A 20,179-nucleotide genomic window follows, 5' to 3' on the forward strand; every position below is an offset into this window, starting at 1 on the left:
AAAAGAATTTCAGAAAGAAGGAACAGAGGTGCAGAAAGAGGTAACCGGGGTGAAGAAAGAGGGAAGTGGGGTGGAGAAAGAAGCAAGACATGCAGAAAGAAAGAAAAGAAGTGCAGAAAGAAGGAACGGAGGTGCTGAAAAAGGCAGGAGGGGTGCAAAAAGAAACAAAAAAAGTACAGAAAGAAGCAACAGAGGTGCAGAAAGATGTAAGAGGAGTACAGAAAGAAGCAAAAGAGGTACAGAAAGAAGCAAGAGAAGTGCATAAAGAAGCAACAGAGATGTAGAAGGGGGAAGTGGGGTTGAGAAAGAGGCAAGAGGGATACAGAAAGAAACAAGATAGATACAGAAAAAATTAAAGAAGTGTAGAAAGAAGCAAGAGTAGTGCCGAAAGAAGCAACAAAGGTGCAGAAAGAGGGATGAGTGGGGAGAAAGAGGCAAGAGAAGTGCAGAAAGAAGCAACAGAGATGCAGAAAGGGGGACGTGGGGTGGAGAAAGAGACAAGAGGCATACAGAAAGAAACAAGAGAGGTGCAAAAAGAAAGAAAAGAAGTACAGAAAGAAGGAACCTAGGTGCAGAAAGATGCAAGAGGGGTGCAGGAAGAGGGGCGCAGAAAGAGGCACAGGGATACCAGAAAGACGGAACAGAGGTGCCGAAAGAAGCTAGAGAAGTGAAGAAAGAAGCAAAGAATTGCAGAAAGAAGCAAGAGTAGTGCAGAAAGAAGCGAAAGAGGTACAGAAAGTGGCAAGGGAGTGCAAAAAGAGGGAAGAGGGGTACAGAAAGAGGCACGAGGGGTGCAGAAAGAAGGAACAGAGGTGCAGAAAGAGGTAACAGGGGTAAAGAAAGAGCAAAGAGGGGTGGTGAAAGAGGTATGGGGTGCAAAAAGAAGCAAGAGAGCTGCAGAACGAAGCAAAAGGACAGAAAGGAGGAACAAAGGTGGAGAAAGAAGAAAGAGTGGTGCTGAAAGAAACAAAAGAAATACAGAAAGAAGCACCAGAGGTGCAGAAAGAGGCAAGAGGAGTGCAGAAAGAGGGACGAGGTGTGAAGAAAGAGGTAAGAGGGGTGCAGAAAGAAGAAACAGAGGTGCAGATTCTAGCAAGATATGTGATGAAAGAGACAAGAGAGTTGCAGAAACTTCGAAAAGAAGTACAGAAAAAGGCAAGAGAAGTGCTGAAAGAAGCAACAGATTTGCAGAAAGAGGCATGAGAGGTAGAGAACGTGGCAAGAGAGGTGTAGAAAGAAGCAAGAGATGTTCAGAAAGAAACAAAAGAATTTCAGAAAGAAGGAACAGAGGTGCAGAAAGAGGTAACCGGGGTGAAGAAAGAGGGAAGTGGGGTGGAGAAAGAAGCAAGACATGCAGAAAGAAAGAAAAGAAGTGCAGAAAGAAGGAACGGAGGTGCTGAAAAAGGCAGGAGGGGTGCAAAAAGAAACAAAAAATGTACAGAAAGAAGCAACAGAGGTGCAGAAAGATGTAAGAGGAGTACAGAAAGAAGCAAAAGAGGTACAGAAAGAAGCAAGAGAAATGCATAAAGAAGCAACAGAGATGTAGAAGGGGGAAGTGGGGTTGAGAAAGAGGCAAGAGGGATACAGAAAGAAACAAGAGAGATACAGAAAAAATTAAAGAAGTGTAGAAAGAAGCAAGAGTAGTGCCGAAAGAAGCAACAAAGGTGCAGAAAGAGGGATGAGTGGGGAGAAAGAGGCAAGAGAAGTGCAGAAAGAAGCAACAGAGATGCAGAAAGGGGGACGTGGGGTGGAGAAAGAGACAAGAGGCATACAGAAAGAAACAAGAGAGGTGCAAAAAGAAAGAAAAGAAGTACAGAAAGAAGGAACCTAGGTGCAGAAAGATGCAAGAGGGGTGCAGGAAGAGGGGCGCAGAAAGAGGCACAGGGATACCAGAAAGACGGAACAGAGGTGCCGAAAGAAGCTAGAGAAGTGAAGAAAGAAGCAAAGAATTGCAGAAAGAAGCAAGAGTAGTGCAGAAAGAAGCGAAAGAGGTACAGAAAGTGGCAAGGGAGTGCAAAAAGAGGGAAGAGGGGTACAGAAAGAGGCACGAGGGGTGCAGAAAGAAGGAACAGAGGTGCAGAAAGAGGTGACAGGGATAAAGAAAGAGCAAAGAGGGGTGGTGAAAGAGGTATGGGGTGCAAAAAGAAGCAAGAGAGCTGCAGAACGAAGCAAAAGAAGGACAGAAAGGAGGAACAAAGGTGGAGAAAGAAGAAAGAGGGGTGCTGAAAGAAACAAAAGAAATACAGAAAGAAGCACCAGAGGTGCAGAAAGAGGCAAGAGGAGTGCAGAAAGAGGGACGAGGGGTGTAGAAAGAGGTAAGAGGGGTGCAGAAAGAAGAAACAGAGGTGCAGATTCTAGCAAGATATGTGATGAAGGAGACAAGAGAGTTGCAGAAACTTCGAAAAGAAGTACAGAAAAAGGCAAGAGGAGTGCTGAAAGAAGCAACAGATTTGCAGAAAGAGGCATGAGAGGTAGAGAACGTGGCAAGAGAGGTGTAGAAAGAAGCAAGAGAGGTGCAGAATGAAACAAAAAAAGAGCAGAAAAAAGGAACAGAGGTGCACAAAAATGCAAGAGGGGTGCAGAAAGAGAGAAGAGAGGTGCAGAAAGAAGCACATGCAGTACAGAAAGACACAAAGAAGTGTAGAAAGAAATAAGAGTAGTACAGAAAGAGGCAACAGAGGTGCAAAAAGGGGGAACAGGGGTGCAAAAAGTGGGAAGAGGAGTGCAGAAAGAGGCACCAGGCGTGCATGAAGAAGCCATAGATGAGCAGAAGGGAACAAAAGAAATGCAGAAAGAAGAAACAGAGGTGCAGAAAGAGGCAACAGGGGTGAAGAAATAGGGAAGGGGTGCATAAAGAGGGATGAGGGTTGGAGAAAGAGGCTAGAAAAGTACAAAAAGAAGCACAAGGATTGCAGAAAGAAGGAACGGAGGTGCAGAAAGAAGTAAAAGATGTGCAGAAAGAAGCAACAGAGGTGCAGAAAGAGGGATGAGGGTTGAAGAAAGAGGGAAGAGAATGGCAGAAATAAGCAACAGAGATGCAGAAATGGGGAAGTAGGGTGGAGAAAGAGGCAAGAGGGATGCAGAAAGAAACAAGAGAGGTGCAGAAAGAAACAAAAAAGTGCAGAAAAAAGGAACATAGGTGTACAAAGAGGCAACAGGGATGAAGAAAGAGGAAAGGGGTGCAGAAAGAGGGATGAGGGGTGGAGAAAGAAGCAAGAGAAGTACAGAAAGAAGCAACAGAGATGCAAAAAAGGGGAACAGGGGTGGAAAAAGTGGCAAGAGAAGTGCAGAAAGAAGCAATTGAGGTTCAGATAGAAACAAAAGAAGAGCAGGAAGAAGGAACAGAGGTGCAGAAAGAGGGAAGAGGAATGCAGAAAGAAGCATAAATGGTGCAGAAAGAAGCAAAGAGGTGAAGAAAGAAGCAAGAGTAGTGCAGAAAGAAGCAAAAGAGGTACAAACAGTGGCAGTAGAGGTGCAAAAAGAGGGAAGAGGGGTGCATAAAGAGGCACTTTGGCTGCAGAAAGAAGGAACAGAGGTGCAGAAAGAGATAACAGGGGTAAAGAAAGAGGGAAGAGGGGTGGTGGAAGAGGTAAGGGGTGCAGAAAGGAGCAAGAGAGCTGTAGTAAGAAGCAAAAGAAGGGCAGAAAAAAAGAGAAACAGAGGTGGAGAAAGAGGCAAAAGGGGTGCTGAAGAAACAAAAGAAATACAGAAAGAAACAACAGAGGTGTAGAAAGAGGCAACAGGATTGCAGAAAGAGGGAAGAGGGGTGTAGAAAGAGGTAAGAAGGGTACAGAAGGAACAACAGAGGTGCAGAATATAGCAAGAGAAGTGATGAAAGAGACAAGAGAGTTGCAGAAGCAGGGAATAGAAGTGTACAAAGAGGCAAGAGAAGTGCTGAAAGAAGCAACAGAGGTGCAGAAAGAGGGATGAGAGATGGAGAAAGTGGCAAGAGGGGTGCAGAAAGAAGAAAGAGAGGTGCAGAATGAAGCACAGGTAGTACAGAAAGAAGCAAAAAAGGGTAGAAAGAAGCAAGAGTAGTGCAGAAAGAAGCAACAGAGGTGTAGAAAGAAGCAAGAAGTGTGCAAAAAGAGGGAAGAGGGGTGCAGAGAGAGGCACCAGGTGTGCAGAAAGAAGCAAGAAATGAGGAGAAAGGAACAAATGAAGTGCAGAAAGAAAGAACAGAGGTGCAGAAAGAGGAAACAGGTGTGAAGAAATAGGGAAGGGGGTTGCATAAAGAGGCGTGAGGGGTGGAGAAAGAGGCAAGAGAAGTGCAGAAAGAAGCACAAGGATTGCAGAAAGAAGGGACAGATGTGCATAAAGAAGTAGGAGATGTGCAGAAAGAAGCAACAGAGGGGCAGAAAGGTGGAAGTGGGGTGGAGAAAGAGGCAAGAGGGATACAGAAAGAAACAAGAGAGGTGCAGAAAGAAACAAACAAAGTGCAGAAAAAAGGAACATAGGTGCAGAAAGAGGCAACAGGGGTGAAGAAAGAGGAAAGAGGGGTGCAGAGAGAGGGGTGAGGGTTGGAGAAAAAGGCAAGAGATGTGCAGAAAGAGGCATGAGGCTTGCAGAAAGAAGGGACGGAGGTGCAGAAATAAGCAAGAGGAGTACAGAAAGAAGCACAGAGGTGCAGAAAGAGGGATGAGGCGTGGAGAAAGAGGCAGGAGAAGTGCAGAAAGAAACAAAGGACGTGCAGAACGAAGGAACCGAGGTGGAGAAAGTTGCAAGAGGGGTGCAGAAAGAAGCAAGAGAGGTGCAGAGAGAAACAAGAGGATGGCAGGAAGAGGCAAGAGGGGTGCAAAAAGAGGGAAGAGGGGTGCGGAAAGAGGCATGAGGGGTACAGAAAGAAGCAATTGATGTGCAGAAAGAAACAAAACAAGGGCAGAAAGATGGAAGAAAGGTGCCAAAAAAGCATGAAAAATGCAGTAAAGGGCAAGAGAGGTGCAGAAAGAAGCAAGAGTGGTTTGCACACCAGTAGTACCAATTTAACACCCACATTTAGCAAAAAGTAACAGGTGACCATTCTAGGTTTGGAAAGGGCCTTCCAGCTCGCTGTAACACTTTTCGCTGCATTTTTGTTACATTTGAGCCGTTTGAGCTTGAAACAAGGCGTTTGTTGTTCAAATCTGCAGACTGGACAGCAGATGATGAATTATGTGGCTAATGTGGAAAATGTATAATTGTGCGAAAGTTGGTGCAGCCAAACAGTCGCACATTTCCAGCGGCCCTGCTCATACCTCTGAGTAGGTACAGAAGTGCTCCTCAGTGATTCCTTCTTTTTTTTGTCTCATTGAGTTCATAATTTAGCTTCTATGGAAAAGAGGAAGACTAAACCTGTGGTTACCACTCCACAACAAAGACTACCATGCCACATAATTAATCTCAATAACACATAATTCCACTCCACATAATTCCTGTACACTAAATACCACATACTTTTTATACACATAATTTCACTGCACAACATACCACATAATTCCACTACACACAATGTGCATCCACTCCACTCCAAAATACATTAGTAAAAAACGTTTACATTTACAACGCCAATAGCTCGATCTCATGCAAATGCGAGACCTATTACATTACAAATGCTTCTTTAGTTGTGTTTGCAGAGTGGTGGAGAAAGGGGGCTGAGCCTCCAACCAGTGCTTAGGAATTCCTCTGCGGAGAACGTACAGGGTGTACCAGGAGGGCTTCTTGGCCCCCACAATCCCTCAGAAGTAAAGTGGACATCATCCGCCAACCTGTAGTGTGCCCGGAGGCACATTTAAAGAGTGGTGGAGAAGGGGGGGCGTGGTCTCCGAAGACCTCTTAACAATCCCAATGTGTGGGACTTACTGGAGGTAACAGGAGGGGTAGTTGGCCCCCATGGACAACCTTGGGGGCCAATACCCTTCCTATTTCCTCCAGTAAGTCCCACACAGCAGCATTGGTAAGTACTCATAGCAGGCCATGACCCCTTTGACCATCAGTCTGCAAACCCGCTCCCTGGCATGATCTTCCATGGGGATTAAAGTCCCCTTCACTGCTGAGGCTCTTTAGGGGCCAACTAGCCTAACTAATACCTCCAGTAAGCCCCACATAGTGGGATTGCTGAGAGGTGGACACAGGCCCCGTCCCCTTTCTCTACCACTCTGCAAGCGTGCCTACCGGTGCACTGTTGCTCGGGGGATAAAGTCCATTTTAGTCCTGAGGTCCTCAGGACACAAGAAGCCCTCATGTATCCCTCTCGAAAAGTTTGGTATTTTTCAAGGTGGAAGGCTGGGTTAGTCGGGGTACCATAGATCCAGTGATTATCTGCTATTAATTGAGAGGCCCAGTAATAAAGGAGCAGATCTGGAAGGGCGATACCCCCATCATACAACCCCTTGGTAAGCTTCTGGAGAGCGATGCATGGTGTTTTCCTGTCCCACAATAAGGTACGAAGTTCCCCTTCTATGGTGATGAAAGAATTGTCTGTTATAGGGAATGGGCAGTTTTGGAGTGCATATAAGAAACAGGGAAGTGCAGGCATTTTAAATAGTGCTGCTCTCCCCAGGAGGGGTAGAGGCAGCGATCGCCAATGTCTGACATCCTCCTGTAGCCTCTTAAGGTGGCCTAGAAGATTATGCTCGTAGAACAGTTTGGGGTCGGTGTAGTAAATATGCCCAAGTATTTGAAGCCCGTTGAGGCCAGTTCAATCGTATAGCCACGGGGCAAATGAGGCAGAGGCCATGAAGAACATATAACACTGATTTAGACCAGTTGATGGTACAACCTGCATATTTGCCGAAGTTACTGATGACATTGAGTAAGTTATTGAGGTAGGAACGGGGAAGCTAAGTATATGAGGATATTGTCCGCATAGAGTGATATTTTGTCTTTTGCGTCCTCACTCAAACTCAGCCCCCTTATAGAGATGACTCGTCTGATCCAATAGGCCAGTGGTTCAAGGGTTAGTGCAAATAGCAAAGGGAATAGAGGACAGCCTTGCCTAGAGCCTCTGTGCAAGGCAAATGTGCGGAAAGTATGATTATTTACCCTGACTTGACCCAGCAGATCAGTATATAGAGGAGAAGTGTGGCTCAATGGTTAGAGCGGCAGACCCTGATGCAGAGGTCTGGCCTGGGACCAGGGTTCAATTCCCGCCTCGACGGGTCTTGGGCTCAATTTCCTCGGACCTGATAATTCTCGCCTCGGTGCCTATTCTACTCATGGGTCCCACTCTGCAACTCTGGGCAATAGCTTGCTTAATCTTCACAACGGCCCCAACAGCACTGGGATGCCTTGCTTCACCTTGGGGGTGCCCAGAAGTGGACATTTCACAGGGAAAAGCCAGGAAGGGTTCCACAGCAGTATGCGTACAGCGCCAGGACACCCCAGTTGGGGTATAAGTGTGCTTTACAAGTACAAATTTCATTTCATTTCATTTCAGTATATAGCAGCGCTACCCATTTTCGGAAAGGGGAGCCGAATCTCAACCAAGCCAAAACCTCGAACAGATGGGGCCACTCGATGGAGTCGAACGCAATGGTGACCTCTAAGGACAAAATAACTGCATCTTCACGGAGGTAAGGCTGTCTACCCAGGACATTATGGACACGTCTAATGTTAAGGGTGGTGTTTCGACCTGGTGTAAACACTGATTGGTCCTTGTTAACCAGGAATGGGAGTATAGTTGTTAATCTGGATGCAAGTAATTTGGCCAGCACCTTGGCTTCTGAGCTGATCAGATAAATGGGCCTATAGGAGCCACAACTAACCGCAGGTTTACCTGGCTTGTGAATGACGGCTATCAAGGCCAGTCATTGATCTAAGGGGAGAGTGCGAATCTCACAACTTTCCTCATACATGTTTTTGAGGTGTGGAGCTATCTTGAGGGCCATTCCCTTAAGGAACTCAATGGGGATCCCGTTTGGCCCCATTGCTTTCCCAGAGTTGACCGCGAATATAGCTTTGCAGATTTCCTCTGTGGTGAGATCAGCATCTAAGGCCTCCTTATCTGAGTCTGATAGCGTTTGTAGAATCATTTCCTCCAGAAGCTGGCGGGAGTCCTGAGAGGAGGACATGATCTAGATAATCAGCGAATTCCTTCGCCACCTCCTTGGGGTCTGTTACCCGCCTTCCGTCTTCCCGTATAATTTCGGGGACCCATCGAGCTTCTTGATCTCATTTTTCTAGCCATGCCAACATTTTGCCTGAGCGTTCTCCCAATTCATAGACTCTGTGGTACGTTTGAAATAATCTGGCTTGAGCTTTTTTCCTTGCAAGTGCTTTATATTCTAATTGTTTGTTTCAGAGTCCGTGGGCTGTGGCTGCAGTGCGAGAGGCATTATGCCGTGTTTCAAGGAGAAGCAGATCGCTTTCTAGTCGGGTCAGCAGTTCGCTATGGTTGCAAAGATATCCAATTCTTAAAGCCAAGCTGCGACCTTTAATTACAGCTTAATATTCTTCTCGGGTGGTGTTAGCCGAGTCCACAGAGCCTACATTTTCAGTAAAAAAAATGTGTGTTCAGCTAGATCTTCCTTGATATCAGGGATGGTAAGTAACCATGGATTAATGATTATAGGACCTCGGACAGTGCTCTGGTGAAGTTCAATCCTAAGGGGAGAGTGGTCAGAAATGCCCCTGGGGAGCCCTTGGGGTGTTGTAAGAGCCCTGCGTCTGGGAGGAAAGTGAAAAATAGTCAAAGCAGGACATGATCTTGTGGGCGTTGGAGTAATGTGTAAAATGTGGTTTGTCTGGTTGTAGCGTGCGCCATATGTCTGTGATTCCCAGTCCTTGGGCAAAGTCATCTAGGTGGGTGGAGAGAGGTCTTTGAGGGTGCCTATCAAGTTTGTCATTCATAGTCATGTTGAAGTCTCCGCCCAGGATAAGAGTACCCGGGGGAGATCAAGGAGTATTTTGCATAGGTCCCGTAGTGCTGTTTTGCCCAGAGCTGGTGGGAGATAGGCCAAAATTATGTTCAGTTGTTCCCTTGCCATAATGCCTCTAGGGAAGATATTGACCCTACTATTCTCTACCTGAAAGGAGCCATCCGTCCGCGCCTTCTGGAGAATCAAGTCCCGGTCTCGAAAGTGCAGCAGCCGGGCCACCACTGGTCTCGGAGGTCGGCCCAGTGGAGGTGGTCTGTCCGGCACCCGGTGTGCCCTCTCCAAGGTGTAAAAGGTAGATAAACCCTCTGGAGCTACCGTCGTCTTGAGCCAGGCTTCCAGATATTGTACCATTTCCGACCCTTCCATTTTTTCTGACAATCCTACTACGCGGATGTTGTTCTGGCGATTGCGACCCTCCGCCTCCTCGGCTCGTCTCTTCAGGGCATCCACTCGGTCTAACACATTGGTCAAAGTAGCTTTGAGGTCCTTTTGCCGTGGTTCAATACTTTGGAGCGCTCCCTCCACTTCCGTGACTCTGTCGGCTAGTTTCTTCCCATGATTGGCTCGTAACAGGCCCAGTCCCGTGGCCACTTGTGCTATGTCCTGTTGGAGCGCCGTCCGGGTGTCCGTTATTGCTAACAGGATCCTATCGAGCTGGTGTTGAAGGTGAGGGTCCCGCACTTGCTTAGGTTCACCTAGTTCCTCTCGCCCGGGTGCTTCTTCCTCCACGGGTGGTTGGGTGCCACTCCTACCCCCCTTTGGTTTCCCCATCACCCAGCAGCGCTGGAGCTGATTGGACTGGTCCGTCCTTTGTAGTCAGGTCTATGTAAGTGGGTCCCAGGGATTGCCACCCGTAAGCACTGCCTCAGATCGCTGGCTCCCTCTGCAGTGTACCAACAGGCTAGTATCGCCCAGTGTTTGTCCCCCAGTGTTATGCGGAGGGGTCGTGTTTCTTCACCAGCGTCCGCCGTGGGGGCTAACAATGGGTCCTCAGTGCTATTAGCTGCCAGAGAACCCGTTACCCGCTCCCGGTCATGCCCACTCCGGGTTCTCAGGGGTCTACCGGGCGTAGATCACAGTGTGCGCCCCCTCATGGTGTAGTCCGCGATGAGGGGATAGTGCCAGGCTCTGGGAGTCGTTTCCACGTCCGGTTACTCTTGGTTGCGCTGGCTCGCAATGGCGTCCGGCCCAGACCTGCGCTCCTCCCGCGCTACTGGTGGGTCTTGCGCCTAGGCCTTCCCTCAGGCATCTCAGCAGTCGCGCTCATGGTCTGGTCTGCTGTTCAGCGCAGGTCCCGGCTCCTCCAGAGGGCAGCCCCCTCCAGGCGCCGCGGCTGTAGTTACCTGCGTCAGCCTCAGCTCCCTCACACCCTCCGCCGGTCGGTCGGCGCACACAGACCGATTTTGCTGCCTCCTCTTTCACCGTCTCGGCTACCCGCCTTCTCGTGCCCAGTTTCAGTGTCAGCCTGGGGCAGCGCTATTCCGCCATATTCGCCGCCGACCGCAGTACAGTGCCAGTCTAAGGCGGACCTCGCCACATGCGTCCCCTCTCATCGGGGCTCCAGCAGAGATCCTGACTAAGGCTCCCCCAAGCTCCTGGTGCCACGTTGCAGTCCGCAAGTCCAACCTCGCCTCTGTCTTCCCGCGGCAGCCCGGTGGTAGGGCTTCCCCAGCGTGATCTCCAAGCGCAGCTCTCTTAGGGCGGCCAGGCAGCAACTTATCAGAATATGTGGGCCTGCAGCCTCACAATCGTGCCCTTCGCTGCAGTTTTCAGGGCCCCGAAGGAGCCGCCGCCGGTGCCATTTTACTGCTCGCCTCTCCGCTCGTCATTCAGCTCGGGCGGGAGCCGCGGCACGATCGCGGATCTGTTTCTTGGCCACTCGACGCAGGGCCACCTCGCCCCCACTGCTGCAGTCGAGGACGCGAGCCGCCTCAGGCCCGCCTCCCGGTCGCAGCCTCCCCGACCAGGATCTCGTCCCTCCGCGGCTATCTTCTCCGCCTCAGTGGCAGAGAGGCTCGATTCTCCGTAGCGGATGCCATCTTGGCTCCCGCCCCGCTGCTCACCGGCTAGTCGGCAAACGTGCCCCAGCAGGTCTCTCCATCCTCCCACACTCCCGGATCGTAGGTGCCAGGGGGAGGGACTCCTTCACCAACAGCATGCGGGAGGCAGGGGTCTGATTCAGCAGGATTAATAGGGCTCGAGGACGGAGCTCCTCGCTCAAGCAGCCATAATTGTCGGCTGCAAGACACGCCCCCCTTATGTATATGCACTATGTGGCAGATCCAAAACCACACTCTGAAAAGGACTACACTATGATATTAGCATACATAGAAGTGCATCAGGGCTTTGACCCAAAAGGGAATGGAGGCCAAGGGTCTTTAGATCCAGAAGCCTGTATGAATGTCTATACAGAAAAGGAAAATTCTACATGGTTGAAGAATGAGTTGATGGATTTTGAGGAATTCAACCATACTCAATATTTTCGGCAGTTTAGGGAACGAAATGTCACTAATGATAAAGCACTTCCAATACTTATATTGAATCATACCTCTCCCTTTTGTATTCAAGGTACTGGACATATCTCGGTAGGAAGAAGTATTTGTAATTATACTTATAGGATGTTGACCCTTAGTAGTCCTCCTTTGCTTACCCCTCCCAATGTATATTTTGTATGTGGGGAGTCTGCATATACTTGGCTCCCTCGAGGATGGTTTGGACGTTGTTATCTATCCTTCTTGTACCCTCCTGTATATATAGCCCCAGCTGATTACCCCTGCTATGAAAACCCCTTCACATGCGAAACAAAAGGCCCAATTAGTTCAGCAAGAAATAAATGACTTGATGCAGATTGATGAGGGAATTTTCGAGGACTGATGAACACTGTTCTTATTGAATACATCAGGCTAAAAGGGCGGACCGGAAGGATAGAAATTTGATTTCTCTGTGCATACGTACAAAATATATTAAGCTTGCAATGTTGACTCATATTGTATTAGCGTGATGTATCAATTAGCATATACCTTTGAATTAGAATGATGTAACTTGCATTTATTTCATTCTTGTTGAATTGTATTGACTATTCTTGTACATAAGCTAGGCCCTCACATAATCAACGTCATGTTGTATTCTCATTGCCCTGTCTTAGTCGAGATCACGTGTTATTCCTTGCACGAATATATTGAGTTATAGTGGACAGCTGAATGTGGGGTGTTCTCCTTTCTGTCCTGAGAACCAAGGTCACATCTGGTCTTTTGTGCGATAAGCACATTCCTTCAGTAGCCATCCTTGCCCTCCCTAGCGCCCAGACGAAAGGGATTCACCTCTACTGACTTTTGCTCACAATAGCCCTGTGTCTAACAACGTAACCAATTATGTGTGCCATATATGGTCCTTCCTTGGATCTCGAGAGCCGGCTGGTACTTTTCCTAGTATAGTCATTTCATATGTGTGATGAAAGGTATATATGCTCTGTCTTGAATGCAAGCCAACAGTCTTCTCTGCAGTCCTCGAGGTTGGAGGTCGTGGGGTGGCTCCTCTGCGCAGAGCCCTTTTTGACTAATAAACGATTGAACTTTCCTCACTCCCAACTGACTGATTATTGGTAATTGGTATAGGGGCTATTGGTAAGTATAGCTCCATAGGCATATTTAATTTCATACAACACCCCTCCCAATTTTAATATACCCGGTTCCGAGTGATGGGGTCCCAGATGCAAAAATCAGACTGCGGGGACATTGTGTGCCCCACTTCCCAATAATGATATACACAATTCCCCCGGGACCTGGCCCATCTGGGGGGCTAACATAACCAAGAGTAAGAGACTGCACTTGTTTTTGTTTTTATTTTGTCACAGATATGGGGATCTGCTGTGAATTCACGACAACATTCTTTTTACAAAAACAGCAAATTGGCCCTCGGCACTGTCCACCAGGCCTAGGGAGTCAGGTTATTTCTACCTGCCCCCAGGTGTTTTTTTCTGTTTTTCTCGAGACTTGAGGAAAGTCTTTCTGGTTGAAGTGGTGGCAGCCTATCAGATCACAATGGATTTACACCAAGTTACAAAAAGAGATCCTTTTGGGCCAAAATCTATCTTTCTGCCAAATTTGGTGTAATTCTGCCAAAGTCGTGTCTGAAATCCCTATGGGAAATTGCATGAAAAAATTAGTTTTCGGACCTCCCTTTTTCTCAGCCCCCACTTGATAAATAACCCTTCAACTTTCCATACAGCAGCTGAACTCAGGTACGTAGTACTTAATAGTTTTAAACAAACATTTTGTGAAGATTGGTCAAACGTCACCATAGCTATTAGCAAAACAAAACAAAAAGCGCCTTTCCTATGGAAACTAGGTCCTAACTATAACTAACTAGCTAGGTTGTGTATATATATATAGTTAGGACCTATTTTCCATTGGAAATCCGCAACATTCTATTTGGAATAACTTTGGCGCCGGTTGACGAATCTTCGCGAAATTTTCAAAACTAATGGCCATCTCCGGTCCGTTCCTATCCTAAAGTCTCAGGGTGATTCGTCAAGCGGGGGCCAAGAAAAAAGGGGGTCCCAAAATGTGTTTTCCCCATGCAATTTTCCATAGGACCGTTCATCCCGGCTACAGCCCGAACTGCTGAACAGAATTACACCAAATTTGGCAAAGAGGAAGTCCTTAGTTCAGACTTCTGCCTTTTGCTTAAATGGTGTAAATCCATTCTGTAGTTCCTGAAATGACATTTAAAAGTACATATATATCTATGGCAGCGCAGGATCCGAGCAATCTGAGCGCACCCTAAGCGCACCATCCTGACCGCGCGCTGAATGCTAATTGGCTGTCAAGTGGTTGTCAACATTCGAAACCAGGAAGTGTTGGCAGCCATTTTGTGCCTCAGTAGATTTGAGGCTGAAGAAGTTACTGGAATAAGTGTAGAAAATGTATAAAGGGGGCAGGGTAGAAACCCTCTAGACCTCCTTAGGGGGTTTTGCAAGGACTCCCAGGGTCCCTACATTTTTTTATTTTTAAATGGCAAAGTACTCGCTGGGTGTGTGGAGCCTGCCGTAAAAAAAATATATATATATAACAGACCATCTTTCATAATTAGCCTCCTGGGGGGCAAATCCCGGAAGCAAATTATAAAAATTTATGGAGGGGCTCCAAGGCCCCCTCGCAAAACTTGTGGTTGGGACTCAAGGACCCCCACAAGCCCTGGGGACCACCACCCCCTGGGGCTTTGTGTAATGTTGGAGGGGGGCCGTGCGGCCCCCCCACCTAGAGCCTTGTTGTGGCCCTGGGGGCCGCCACCCCCAGGGCCAGCTCCTGCAGTGTCCCGGGGAGCCCACCCCCAGGACACTGCTGTTTCCTATGGGAGGGCAGGAGCCGAGGCTTCTGCCCTCCCATAGCAAACTTGCTTTGGATTTTGAAAGAGAGAGCCAGGAAACCTGCTCTCTCTTTCAAAATCCAAGCCAGATTGCTTTTCCACACGAAGAGCTCCATGTTAGCAGTACCCCATGTGGAAAAGCAATGCCGGCTCCAGAAGGACGAGCCGGCTGAAAGCGTGGGGGCACTGGGGCTCCCCCCACGGTCCCCAATGTTTTATATAAGCCCCGGGGCATGGGGTCCCCGGGAATAATAGAAATTAGTGATAGGGGCTATTTTTTTTCTACGGTATAATTAGGAGTTGCGCACCCAGCGCGGCGCTCAGTGCGGCCCCCTGGTGTGCACACGTTGGATGCACAACTTCTCACGTGTAGGGTGAGCTACTCCAGCGCGTTTGGTGCATGACTTCTACGTGTTGGTTGCACGACTATGATTCGTTGCGTACGTGACTCCAAGCAAAAAAAAAATGTACATTTTTCAGATATACATCAAGCTTTTGTGTTTAGTTCTTGGGTGGCTCTAAAAAGAGCCCTTGTGTTTATTGAGAGATTTTGGTACCTACAAGTAAGTACCTATGCAGAGTCTAAAGTTCAAGAGGAAGACTCTGTTACCCTCATCCGTAAAAAGTACACCATCTCTCCTATAGATGCCATCCATACTGAAACGCAGATTGTTGTGGTAAATGGACCCCATTTTATATTTTCAGAGAAAAGCAGAAACAGATTCATTGACATGTTTCCTAGCTTTCTCAATCTGTGGACAAAATTGATTGGACCAGTTCCATTTCTGCCTTTGGCATATGTTAGAATAGACAAAGGCAGTTTGGGTGAAAAGTGACTTAAATTCTGTAAAGGTGTCCTTTATAAGCATTTCCAGACCTACCCCAGTCAAAGTGCCTAGGTCATTGCCACCACAGTCCACAATTATGCCGATCCGAGGAGTGCATTTACAATCTGACCGCCGGTCAAAGGTTTCTCGTTGTTGGCCCTTATCATGGAGACCTAAGCTATTATTATTGCACCGACGACCACATATTGTGGTTGATTGGATCTCGCCTCTCACCACCTGTGAAGGTTTTCTCGACATATTTCCGCCCTAACGAAGTTCATTGTCTTGAACGAAACGCATTGGCTGATGTCTTTATTCTGTTGATTTGGATCTATTTAATAAAGATGACACCAACGAAGTAACTGATCGTGCTTCATTATTGGATACCAATGCACTTTGGTAGTGCACCGCTCCATTTCTTCACCACAATTATGAGGTCAGGGTGTTGGAGATGCAAAAAGGATTTAACAAATGGCTTCAATTGGTGCCACTTTAACCCTCTCTGTCCAATCCATTTAATGTCTACATTTGGCAAAGCTAGGTCTTTGTCCATGCCTCTGTTTTCTGCATACCTTTGGCTGCAGAAAATATAGCTGTGTCCCACAATCCACACTCTAAGCATCTTGAAGGGAGGTCTGGATGCACTCAGATGGTCTCTGTATGTGAAATGGCAGTTTGAGAAGTGAGATTTTTCTAAAATAGTGGATAAACTGCAATTTTGAAAAAGAAACAAAATGATTGGCTGTTTGAGATTATTCTAGTCTGAAAAGTAGGTTGCATGTTTTTGTTTTTTAAAAGCATGTTTCTTATTGGTTAAGAAAAAGTATTTGAAAGGAACATTACATAGGATAAGCTGATATTTTGAAAAGTCAAGCACACTTGCTGTTTGGATTAGCAAAATTGTGTGCTGAACTTGTGACCTAATAGTTTAGTTGAGTGTTCCATGAACTGTTTCTCTGATAACAGGCAGTGAGCAGATTGAGGGTAGGGTTCAAATTTATGTCATTTGGAAAGGTCTGAAATGTGTAACCAATAGAAATGTGTGTTAGCTTTTGAATGAATGTGGGAAGCAATGTGATTTGATAATTACATGTATATGTGTGCAGAATGAGAGGGAAAGCTTGCCATTTTTTGGTTTTGCTAAGAGCTCCACAGTACAGAGATTCTGTACAAGAAAATCTGGTGTGTGACTGACATTGTTCCTAATCTACAAATCAATTTGAAAGGTAATTTATTCTTTTGTGAGAGGTTGTATGTGGAGAGTTTGTTTTTAATAAGATTAATGTGTTTCTCCAGGTAAAGTCCAGGGAGTAGTCTTGCTTGTCTAGATTCACTTTGTGAGACTGTGTTCTAAAATATGTGGAATATGTGCAGTCATGTCACCTGTTCCAGACTACGAAATGTTTTTTGCTAAAGTATAAGGGATACTGTTATTTGTCTAGAATCACACTGTGAGCCAGTGTGCATTTGGGAAAATTGTGAGAGAAGCATTTGGTTGCTTGATGTGTTTGCAGACACATAAGCGCTTAAAAACCTTTCTTGTTGTTAAGTTTAGGTAGAATTAGAAAATAGACATTGCTTATGTATTTGGAAAATGAGTTAGGTAAACTGGGGAATGAGGCTGCCAAACAGAGACTTCAATGTGTCAATTTACCCCCCGAGTTCGTTCCCTATACGATTATTTTGACGGGAGTTCCAGCTATTGCGGAGGAAAAAATGGAATCATATAGGGACCTGAAAAACAAAGTCACCTTCTGGCTAAATAAGAACAGAACACTCCCTCCCCTGACCAAAACGGAGATCTTAAATGTCAGAAGAGTGAGCTGGGGAGGACATTGCCCTAAAGATTTAGAGGGCGACTGTGTAATAATTAATTTTAGGGACAAATGGGTGATGGATTTTATCCGTAGAGAACTAAGGTTTGGAAGGGTGGGCGAAGTTCAATCATTAGATCTTCACTACTTCTATCCCCAAAGAAATGGTGATTCTCTTTTTCACCCATCTAAGCCTCGAGGGAGAAGTCCTATTAGAGGACCCCGCTTTGATCGGGCAACACACTTCCCATACTTTCCACCTTTGTTCAACCGGTTTGAGCCCCTCTCAGGCCTAGAGGGAGTTGATTGACTTCTGTTTAAGTCAGGCTGTAACATCCAGTCCAAGAGTCCCAGAAGGGCTTGTGAGGGTACTTGTATATCTAAGGTCGGTGCAGTCAGTAATAGTGATTTGGCACAGTGTAGGTGTAAGGAGATGGTTAAGGTGCAACAGAAAGACGTAAATGGGGTGGATAGACCCCCCTGGATCCTCTGTTTAGTGACCCCACAGACAGAGAAACATCGACTGTGGGTGGGAGGATAATAGGCCCTAATTTAGGGTCTCCTGAACCAAGTCAACTTACCCTTCAGGATTCTTTATTCAAGATTGCCTCGTGGAATATCGCAGGGCTGAAGGGGAAATTAGATCTAGGAGAGTGGGTAGATTTTGTAGATGACTATGATATCTTTATTTTTCAAGAATGCTGGGCTCCTGATCCCATTTTTCGTCTGGGTATCTTAACTTTTTCAAACCTACCATCCGGGGAAAAAAAGGCAGAGCATCCGGTGGCCTAACAATCTGGGTGAGGCAGTCCCTTAACTATAGGACTACTGAAGTGTCAGTGCCCAACCCAGATATTCTTGGGATTAAGCTTAGTAAGGAAAATCACCAGGACATTTTTATTATTAATATATATGCTCGTGGCCTACCTGGAGGGCGGTGCCCGACAATTATTGGAGAATTAGACTTGCTCCTGAATTCAATTGGGAGGGACAAGTTTTTAGTCGTGGCTGAGGACTTAAACTGTACCTTCGAACCACTTTTGTGTGAGGGTGAGGACTTATATGCCAAAGAAGATGCGCTATGGAATGTTCCACATCTTGCTCTAAGCCCAATTAAGAAGGGGATGGAGGCAGCTCTCCATTGGCTGGGACTGTGTCTTGACTGGGGGTTGAGAGCGTCAAATGGCCGCTCTCACTCTGATAAAATGGGCCGGCCAACTTTTGATAATGGTACCAGTACAAGTCGCATTGACTATATTTTAATTAAAATTGAGTTTTGGTCACTACTTGATGATATGACAATTCTTGCACGTCCCGGGAGTGACCTCAACCCGCTGGTTTTAAGTTTTAATCTCGAAGTTAACTCTGGGTGCAGTAGCCCTACCAAGTGTGCCACAGCTGAGGCCATCCTTACCAATGACAGACGCAGGGTTCGTTGGAGTAGGATAATTGAAGACCCCGCCATTCTAGATAGGATTTCATATGAAGTCTCTTCCACCCGATGTGCTATTCAGGCTCTGACTAATCTTTCAGGGTCATCCGATCAGTTAATAGTGCTTCATGAGCAGTTATTTGGTAATTTAAAAGTTCTCCTTACCAAAACCCCTAAATCCGGGCAAGTTTTGGTACTGCCACCAGGTAAAAAGTGGTATAATAAATCATGCCGACAGGCTTATAGTTCCTTGATTAAAGCCATAAAATCCAGGGTGGTAGATGATATTAGACAGGCAAGGCTCATGTATAAGAAGGCCCAAAGGGAAGCCAAACAAGCATGGGACGATAGTCGCTGGCAGGATCTATACGAAGCAAGTAGGTCCTCAAATCAGATTAAGTTTTGGCAGGTTGTAAAATGGGGTGGGAACCTGGATTTGCAAACTCCGCGAACCACGTACCTGCTGAGAATTGGGTTGAGTACTATGCACCCCAATTTAAGGGCAATGAGTCAGAACCTGTGTGTGGTTTGGTAATTTCTGCACCTATGCCCCCAATGTCACGTTCGCCTCTAGTGTTTGTGAATAATGATGCAGAGGTTGCGCTGGGATTGGTCCAAGCCGGCAAAGCTCCAGGTATGGACTGTATCCCGGCTGACTTATTTAAATATGATCTGTTGAATTGGGTGCCATATATCACGATACTTGCTAATGCCATTGCAAAAGGGGCACGGATTCCGGTCTCCTGGAAAGGGGCTGAAATCTTACCCATTTATAAAAAGGGGATCGATCGGCCCCGGGCAAATATCGTCCAATAAGCTTAATAGATGCTATTCAGAAAGTTATCTCTAGAATGGTATTGGCTAAAATACAGACTTGGATTGATAATGAGAATATTTTATCCCCTATGCAAGCTGGCTTTAGATCAAGCATCAGCACTATTGACCAGGTGCTCAGATTTATCCTGATATATTGGAAGGTGCTGTTTTTGGGTGGAGGAACCTTATACGCAGCGTTTGTGGACCTTAGGTCCGCTTTCGACCTCGTCCCAAGAGATAAATTATGGGCGGCCTTGGGAAAAATGGGAATGCCCCGAGAACTGTTGGAACTAGTAATAAGATTACATGAGGATAATTTTGCAAGGGTAAGATGGGGTAGACAGGGGCAGGTAACCGAGCGATTTTCAGTTAATCGCGGTGTCCGACAAGGGTGTGTTCTCGCCCCGACTTTGTTTCTGCTATTTATAAATCAAGTAGTGCAGTATTTTGCAGACTCATCTACTGATGCCCCTGTTTTGGGTGGTACAAAGTTTCCCCTTCTTATCTTTGCAGATGACACCCTTATCCTCTCTAAAACACAAAAGGGAATCCAAACTGCAATAAATAAGTTTAAGGTTTTCTGTAAACTTAATGACTTACAGGTGAATGTGAGTAAAACGAAATTCATGGTTCTAACTAAAAACAGGCTGTTGAAGAGTCATGTTAGTATGAATGGCACGGAATTAGAGAAGGTGGAAGTAATGACCTATCTTGGGGTAGTTTTAGAATATAGGTTAAAATGGAAACCTCAACTTGATGCACTCTGCCTAAAAATGGCTCGACTAACAGGGTGCTTAATTAAGGAGCAAAGAACCTCACAAACCAAATGGATAGCGCCGGCGTTAAAAATATATGATGCAAAAATAAGTTCTGCAATTATGTATGGTGCAGACCTATGGGGTTTTTCAGACCTTTCCCAGTTGGTCAGGATTCAAAATAAATTTTTACGAAATTTGGTTGGTCTCCCACAATCTACTCCTATGAAACCCTTATTGCTTGATATGGGCTGCCGCTCTATTGTTGATGTAGCGCGGTATAGGATGATAGCTCTGTGGCGGAGATTATGGA

This window comes from Lissotriton helveticus, chromosome 2_2 (assembly GCF_964261635.1).
Source record: "Lissotriton helveticus chromosome 2_2, aLisHel1.1, whole genome shotgun sequence".
Taxonomy (NCBI): Eukaryota; Metazoa; Chordata; class Amphibia; order Caudata; family Salamandridae; genus Lissotriton; species Lissotriton helveticus.